The sequence below is a fragment of the Ailuropoda melanoleuca genome, chromosome 5, assembly GCF_002007445.2.
Source record: "Ailuropoda melanoleuca isolate Jingjing chromosome 5, ASM200744v2, whole genome shotgun sequence".
Lineage (NCBI taxonomy): Eukaryota > Metazoa > Chordata > Mammalia > Carnivora > Ursidae > Ailuropoda > Ailuropoda melanoleuca.
The window spans coordinates 480,974-489,857 of NC_048222.1; the positions used below are offsets into that span (position 1 = coordinate 480,974).

Here is an 8,884-nt window from a genome sequence, read left to right on the forward strand (position 1 = left end):
GGGGATGTAGCTCAGTGGTAGAGCGCATGCTTAGCATGCATGAGGTCCCGGGTTCGATCCCCAGCATCTCCATTCCTTTTGTCCCCTTGCTGGGAAATAGCTTTCTTGTTCCGGCCTCAGCCGGTTCCCGCAGGATCCCAGAAATGATCGTCTTGCTCCCCAGTGCTCGCGGTCGGCAGGGGTGTGCGCGTAACCTTTGCGCTGCAAACTGCATCCGCCTCGCAGCCCCTGCCTGCGCCCGCCCACCAAGCGAGTCCGGAGCGGCTCTGGTCCCTCCTGGGTCCAGAAAAAAGCACTATTGACATTCATCCGTGTGAACTCTGAACTAGAAGGTTTGGGGACCAGTTCGTGTCTCTGCTTCGTTTCGGGGCCGGGGCGCGCGAGCCCGCCTGAGGTTTCCACGTTGAGGCTCGCGCGGGAGACGAGGCTTTCTTCTGCGGACGCTCCGCGGACACACGGGTGGACCTCCCTCCTGAACGTGGCCTTCGCTCCGGGGCCACCCCCGCGAGCGGAGCGGAGCTGGCGGGCTTTGTTCGGAGTGCGCTCGGCGCTGCGTCCGCGCGCGGCGGGAGCCGGTTTGCAGGCTGCGTCTGCGGCCGCTCGCCTCGGCCCTGCGCGAGAATCCGCTGCCCTGGGACCCGGCTGCTGCGGGTGAGGACGGTCGGCAGCGGCTCCTTGGTGCTCTCGCTTGGAGATCTGCTCGCTCTCCGAACGCGGCGTCTGGTCTCTCGCGCTGAATTCAGCCCCCGCCTCTCCTCCCTGGACACCCGGTCACACGAACGAGCGCACGAACTGAGGAACGGTTCTCTGTGGTTTCGGGTCTTCCCCCAGGCTGGCCTCTGGCCGCTCTGCAGTCCCGGGACCGCGGACGCGACCCGGGGAGTGTCCCGAATTCTGCAGGTGCAGGGACCCGGCCTAAACAATGACGGTGACTGTCATCCTTTGCGTCAGACTCTTTGACGTTTTGCTGCCTAACTCCTTAAGGAGAAAACCCCACAGAATTAAGGGGTAGGCCGTGGGATGGGCCTGTGACCCTGTGGCGCCCTGCAGCTCCCACCCCGTTAGCGTCGGGATAGATGGCGCGTGCTCTTGCCAGTAGGTATCCAGGACGACGAGTGTGACTCTGATGGGCCCCCAAAGATACTGCAACACTCCGCACTAATTAACGCGAGGAGCCGTGGCGTCTAGCAGCTGAGTGGTCGGTGAGGAGAGCGTCCACAGGCCTCTCGGTGCGGCCTGCTGCCCACGGCTGAGGAGGGCCGCCGTGGAATCTCAAGAGTTCTACGGAGCAACAGTAACGGTTTTTGTCGTGATCTTTCTTTTCATCCCCATCCTGTCTTCCTTTGTCTTCGCTTCGGGTTACCGGACTGTGATCAACTTGGCCAAAGATTGTTTTTCAGATTCCCCTGTTCCAAACCACACAAACAGGCTCCTTCAGTTCAACCAATAAAACTTTTAGGGACAGTTCAAGAACAGTCTCCCAGCTAAAGTGTTGTATTTGTTGAATACTGTGTCGGGGGCATTGGGACGGATGGGGAAAGAGGAGTCATTAGAGTTCCCTGAGCCCACAGATGTCTTCAGAGCTAAAGCAGTGGTTCTCCAACTTGGGGACACACTGGAGTCACCTGGAGGGCTCTGGCATTTCTGATGCCTGGATCCCACTCAGAGGTTCTAGTTTAATTTGTCTATAATGTGGAATGGACACGGGAATTTTTAAAAGCTCCCTAAGTGGACTGGAATAAGCCGTCAAGATTGGGAACCACTGGCCTAGACACTCTGTTGAAATTATCTGCAAATATCCACAAAGGTGGGAAGAAGCATCAGAGAGGACATCTGCAGGTTTATTGCTTTTTCAGTTAGGCTCAGCTTGTCTAGAGACACCACTGGCCCTCAGATAGTCATAGACATGTGAGCAGTCTGCAGACTGACCAAGTCAGGGGCAGATGGAGGCTGTAAATGGGATGGAACTTAACTTCTCCACATTCAGTTCTGCTCTCCCTCTCCCCTCCCTCTCTCCCCATCCCTCCTACTCCCCATCCCTCCCTCTGCCCACCTCTCCCTCCCTTTCCCTCCCTCTGCCCACCTCTCCCTCCCTTTCCCTCCCTCTCTCTCTCTCCATCCCTCTCCCTCCATCCCCCTCTCCCCATCCCTCTCCCTCCCTCCCTCCCTTTCCTCATCTCTCCCTCCCTCCCCCTCATCCCCTTTCTCTCCCTCTCTACCTCCCCCTCTACCTTTGTCTCTCTCTCCTCTTCTACCCCTCTCCCTTTTCCTCCCTTCCTCCTCCCTCCTCCCTCCTCCCTTTCTACCCCTGAGATCCCTAATTTGCAAAGCTGGTCATTGGGAAGAAAGTAGATCACTTAATAATTCAGGGCCTTCTGGGACAGAAGGGATCTATCCTAAATTCTACTCCCTCAGATTTAAATTTGGAGGTATCTCTCAGTGATCTGAGAGATTCTGACCTAGTTTCCTGAAATAAAATTATCTCTTGGAAAAGGGGAGTTGATACTGGTAATGGGGCTAAGTCTTCATAAGGGAGGGGTTGTTTTAATGTATCATGTGGTTCTGGCTCCCTGAAAATAATGTTTTTACAGTTTTTCAAGAGATGACTATTTTAATTAGATGAAGCCAGATCTCATTTTCTTTAGTTTTTCTGCCGAAAGAATATTAAGAGGAGCAAAGACAGAAAGAAAAGGGGCTATTTTCTAAAAGCATAGAAATGATCAGAGAGCTGATACCTGGGGAAAATTCTATTTGCTGATCTTTATTCCTAAGCATTGAAGGAAAGGCTGAAGACTCCTTTTATCTATAGCAACAGTGAAACTGCTCTGAGCCTACACTGGGTTTCACTGCATTTAGGAGTTTCTACAAAGCCTTGTGGCCAGAGAAAATTAGGTCATTTCGTGAAAATATACACCTTATATTTTCTTTTCATTGCAAGGAGAACGAGACAGCAGATCTCCATTGTAGTACGGGGCAGTCCTTGCACAGTTTAATTTTAAATTGTGACCAGTGATCTCTTGGTGATTTACAATAAAATACGTCCAGGTACCTAGGTAGCATAGAAGGCTAAAATTTTCTCTTCTTTGTCTATGTGGGATCTTCAGGTACAAAGAGAGGACAAACCAGATGGGAAGGAAGAAGTCAATCTCACTTCTCACAAAGGTGACGAGAGTGCCTTCTGAGCAAAAGGATTTCAGCAAAATGGAGCAAATCTGGGAGAGTTCAAACACTCAAGGAAGGAAATCCGACAGGGCTTGGCGAGAATCTCTGAAACATGAAGGAAGTGACCACCTCTGGTCCCCCGGAATGAACGCCCTACTGAGAGGAAGACTTTGGGGACTGAGGCGCTCTGCCCACAATAATGTGAAGGGTGAGTGAGACACAGGGGGGATGGTTATGCCTTATACATTGAATTTGCTAATGGACAAAATGTTCTTAGATATCCTAATGGTCTGCTCAAAGCGACAGTGGAAGCCTCAGGCTTTCTGTGACCCTGGTAAAGGGTATTGTTTGTGAGGGGGTATAAGGTAGCCGATCATCATTAGTGCTTCAACCTGTATGTAGCTCAGTCATTAGATCAGCGGAGTTCATAAGTTCTCCAGGTCTTACATGTGAAGTTTAGGGGCTTCATGGAAGAGGAGTGATGCTGAGAATTGGGGAGAGGTCTAGGAGTTCCTTGAACTCTCAGTTCGCGCTGGTCTTCTCCTGTAACAGGTGTTCTTCTCTTAGCAACCGAGCATCTTACTTTGTGAGCTGGTCAGGGTTCTCTAGAGAAACGTACCAATATTGTGTGTGTGTGACTGTGTGTGTAGAAAGAGACGCAGATAGAGAAAGGGAGAGATCTGTGTTAAGGAGTTGGCTCACACAACAGTCTGAAATGCGCAGGGCAGGCTGGCAAGTCTGAAGAGGCGATGTTGTAGTCTAGAATCCAGAGGTAATCTGGAAGCAGCATTTCTTCCTCCTCAGGGCAACTCTGTGTTCTCTTGAGGCCTTCAGCTGATTGGATGAAGCCTGCCCTCATTAAGGAGGGTCCTCTGCTCCACTCAAAGTCTACCCTTTTAAATGTTAATCACATCTAAACAAATACCTTCACAGCAACAACTAGACCGGGTTTTGACCAAACGACTGTGCAGGATACCCTTGCCGAGTTGACGCAAAATTAAACTGCCAAACTTTGCTCTTAGATCCTGCAATTCTCTTGTGTAAATTTTTATCTAATAAAAGACGGCCAGTTCTCTAGGGAAGTGATGGTCCCTGAATTTATGAAGAGATGGGAATCACTTTAAGAAGGCGCAGAACATGTGTTCTAGGGAAATTTGAACTCATTACCCACAGCTACATTCTGTTTTGTCAGTTAATGTTTTAGCCACTTAGGACAAAGACCATTTCTCTGCCCTTTGTTATTTCCCTCAGGCATTTAATCCATAGCTTTGAAAGTCTAGAAATTCTAGCAATATTTGACGAATGGAAGAGACTACTGCATTTGGGGCACGTAGGCTAATACTGGGAGTTTTGCAAGTGCACTGGACTCTTGCTTTAGTTCTGTAAGATTTTTCTAATGTGATAATGTGAAAGTTTATGCCAAACACTTACTTTCATTAAATTAAAATTTATGATGAGATATTTAAAGTATAAATACAGAGAATATTACAGCAGACCTCAGAAACCCATTATCCAAACCTTTCTGTTTCTCAGAAAATAATTCAACCCTGACTTTTCATTTCCCTTCCTCCCTCCGTTATACCCTTACTGTACATTTTAATCTTTTACCACATGTATGTATATCTATAAAAATGTCACACTATTTACCTGTCCCACTGCACGTATTTATAACAACCTTCTTTTTGTTCACTATTATCTGTTTCACACAAATTCCTATGATAGAAGGAGACACATGGCACTTAAACTTTAATTGTATAGTTAATCTATTGGAGAACGTAAGGCTTTATTTCCAATATTTGCTTCCCAAGCAATCCTGCAGAGAACATCACTGTTCATGTCTCCTTGGACAATTTGTAAGGAGTTGCTAAATCCAGTATCTGGAAGTGGGATTGCTGAATTGTAAAGTAAGGATATCTCTGGCTTTTCTAGATATTGCCAAAATGTTCTCCATACTGCTTGTGCAAAATGTATATTCTTAGCAACACCCAATGATAATACCTCCCACTCTCTACCAAGCCTTGGCATTGTTGAACTTGAGACGTTTTGCCAGTAGAGGAAGATACATGTATTCTTCAGATTTGCGTTTGTCAAGCTACTGGTGAGGTTCAGTGTATGTCATACATTTGTTGGCCTTTTATGTTTCTTCATCTGGGAGCTGAGTCTGTGTATCCTTTGTCCACGATTCTGCTGATTGTCAGCTTCTGTGTTACATTATGCCTCATGCGTTTGCTACGTGGCGAATGGCACTTGGTCTTACATTGCACAGGGTTCCACAGCTGAACGTCAGTGCAGGCAGAGTGACCCTTGAGTTTGTGATCAGCCTGGTGAATGTCGTTGTCCCCCGGGCTCATTCACGGGAGGTCCGGGAGGTCCGTCACACCTACCCAACATGACCAGTGCTGCACTCCTCTTGAGCAATACAAGGGTTTAAGAACGTTGTAATGATGAATATTGCCCTCCAGATTTCCCTGACATTGTTGCTAACAGTTCGGTTCTACCTTGTTTTGTTTGTTTGTTTGTTTTAGTCTTGACACACCACAAATTTATTATCTTACAGTTCTGTAGGTCCGAGTGTAACCCAGCTCCCACAGAGACCTTGTTCTTCCTAAAGCATCCAAATGTTACGTTTATAGTTCAAATAAATGCCGCTTAAACATTTAGCTAGAAACTTCCTATCTAGCTCACTGTTGCTTTTCACATCTCACTACTTCTTGCTCAGTTCCCTTTTCCCTCGAATTAATTACTTCACATTGATCTCAAGATCTTAGTTAATGACAGATTTTTAAAGGTCTTTATTTAATCCTTATTTTTGAATAATTTAGCTAGATAAAGACTTTTGGTCTCAGAGTTATCTTTCCTCACCACCATAATCGTGTTCTTCCATCATTTGTCTGTTGTTGCTCTTTTTGGTTTCTAGTGCTACTGATGAGAAATCCACTATAAGCATAATGATGATTTCTTTTATTATAAAGTAACTCGTCTTAAATCAAGGAAAAATAAGGTCAGAATTATGAGGTTCTCCCATAAAGTATGATGGAAGTTTGTAAGAAGCTAGCGTTTCCCAATAAATAGAAACACGGGGGAAAACATTTCAAAGCAAATATACCTTCACAGTTTCCCTATACTAGAAGCCTGTTTTACTGAGCCAGTAACTGAGCCCCCTCTCCTCTCTGTGGCCTCCAGCCACACCTCTCCTGGCTGCATCCCTCTGCCGAGTGCCTCCTCCCGCACACCCTCACCCCTGTGCTGGAGTACCAGCCACTCAGTCTCAGATCTCGCTCACCTACCTTCCCGCTTTCCCCTTCTCTCACCTCCCCCCTTCAACCCCCTCTGAGGCTCTAGCTGCCCTGTGCTCCTAGCTCAGTCTTTGCTTTTGCTCTCCCTGTAATGGTCTCTTACCCCTAACTCCTGTTTGATTCTTCTATCCTCCCCAGCTTCCATGCTACCCCATTCTTACTTTTCCTTCCCAGGCTGTAGCTGTCTTCTTCCCACATGTGTGTCAGCTATTCCAGTTCTGAGTGGACCTTACTTGTTTCCACTCTCTCCCCACTTCTGTTTGTTTCCAGGAACTTTGGACCTGGATCACTGATCAGACATGTACTTTTCTGTGCTTTTCTCCTTTCCTTCCCTCCCTTCCTTGCTTCCCCCCTCCCTCCCTTCCCCTCCCTTCCTTCCCTCCTTCCCTTCTTTCCACTCCCCTCCCCTTCCCTCCCCTCTCCTCTCTTTTTTACTTTCCTTTTCTTTTTGCCTTTGAACTTTAATTTTTGTTCAGATTTTTAGCTAGGGTATAGAAACCTTTCACGCATTCCTCCCATCACCCCCTGTTCAGTTCCCTTTTAAAATAAATTTATTTCAGTTAAGTTTGGGTAAAAATGTAGGAAAAAAACTTAGTTCTTCTTCAGAGGATGATGCCTAGGATGGCCGTCACCAAATAAGGCAAACGAGGAGGCTTGAAGAATGGGAGTGTATTATCTCACAGTTCTGGAGACTACAAATCCAAGATCAAGGTGTAGGCAGGGATGTTTCTTCTGCCCCATGCCTCTCCCTGAGCTTTGGTGGTTCTCTGGCAACCTATGATAGAGATACGTAATATATAGAGACTATATATCAGAGAGGCCCACCCTGCTCCAGGATGACTTGATCTTAACTACTTATGCCCCATTCTGAAGGACTGGGGGTTGGGATGTCGACATAGGAATGTTTAGGGGGACAAAGTTCAACTGATGACACCTATTAGCTATAGTGTGTTGGCTCGCCCTATTCTCAACAGAGGAGGCATTCGCTGAGGGTCATGAGAAATTATTGCAGTTACAAAAAATCTAATGTCCCGCTATCCATACTCATGTCCCTCATTTAGCTGTTCCGGGCCTAAAGTTAGTCAAGCAGTTTTACATCAGATTGCCCCGCGGTCTTGTCTTCCAGTTCACTCCCACATCCGAATGCAAGTCTGTTTCTGGGAGGTCCTCGTTGGAATAGGTTCCACTGACTCTGCCTCTTTAAAAGTACTTCACAGACCTTCCTACCGTTGGGCTTCGGTCAGATTTATTTCATTACACCTTGGCACAAATTCCTCTTTCGGTTAAACACCTGGAATTAATTTGGAAGTATGTAAGATGTCTTCAAGTACTAATTGTATAGTTCGTGTGTTATATATGACATTTTTCTAGAAAAAAGTCTAATAAAGGGAAATGCCCCTAAAAATGTACTGAGCCGTGCACATAGTACTGAGTACTGTGTACGTCACTATATTACCAGCCTGCACTAAGTGTTCGTCTGTTATCTTGTATTTCTTTTCTTGTAACACTTACAAACTTTATTGAAATTTGTTTCATTTTCAATCATCTGTGGTCATCTTGTACCTAGTGGCAGACACAGAACTCAGATCAGCCCCTGACACACAGTAGGTCCTCGGGTGTGCCACTCTTGTTGGGTGATGCTTCACTTGGCATCCCAGCTTCACTTTTGTGACTGAAATTTACAGTCCTTACCATAAAGGGAGCAGGTAATTAGAATTCAGAAATGCCATGATCCCTGGTCCACTATGACTTGGACGTGCTGTTTTCCACTCGGTAAATGCACTGTAAATGGAGCAGTGGTGTCGTTCTAGTCGCAGAAGTTTGCTAACATAGATTAAATTTAAAAGTGACCGTCCTGGTTTGCAAGAAACTACGATTGTACTCACTGCAGAACCGTTCGGAGTGGAGCGGAAAGTAGCCGCGCCGGAACACTGGGCTCAAGAAAGGCGTTAGAAAGGACTCGGCGATCCCAAGGCGTCAGCGCCCCACAGCGCGCCCTAGCCTTGCCTGGGTACACGCGGAACTCCGCCCCGTCGCGCTGGAGGCCCACTGCTTCGGTGAGCTCACGGCCCTCCCTGTCCGCCGCTTCTCAGCAGAGGCAGAGGACGAGGGTGCAGCCGCTGACCGCTGAAGAACGGACGCCTCACGTAGGGAGTGGACAGTCAGGCGATGCGTGTTTGGCTCCCACAAGCTGAGGCTGCACCGGAAGCCCAGGAGAGCAGCCTCCGCAAACAGCAGCGCCGACAGCGGCGAGCGAGGCGTGTGCTCGGCAGCCGCCGGAGCCGTGCGTGCACCTGCGCACCGTGGGCGGCCTGCGGGGTGCGGGCGCTGCCGGGCCCGGGCGCTGAAGCACAGGGCGGGTCAGTGACCCCTGAGCGAGCCCCGTGCCGCGGCGGCGGCTGCTGCGTCCGCCCGCCGAGCTGTCT

At 48.2% G+C, this 8,884-nt stretch overlaps 1 non-coding gene across 1 annotated transcript; it reads left to right on the top strand.

Annotated features, from left to right (window-relative positions):
• On the top strand, nucleotides 1-72 carry TRNAA-AGC. Its single transcript has one exon. It is a non-coding gene; the product is annotated as a tRNA-Ala (tRNA).
• Nucleotides 73-8,884: the final 8,812 nt, after the last annotated feature.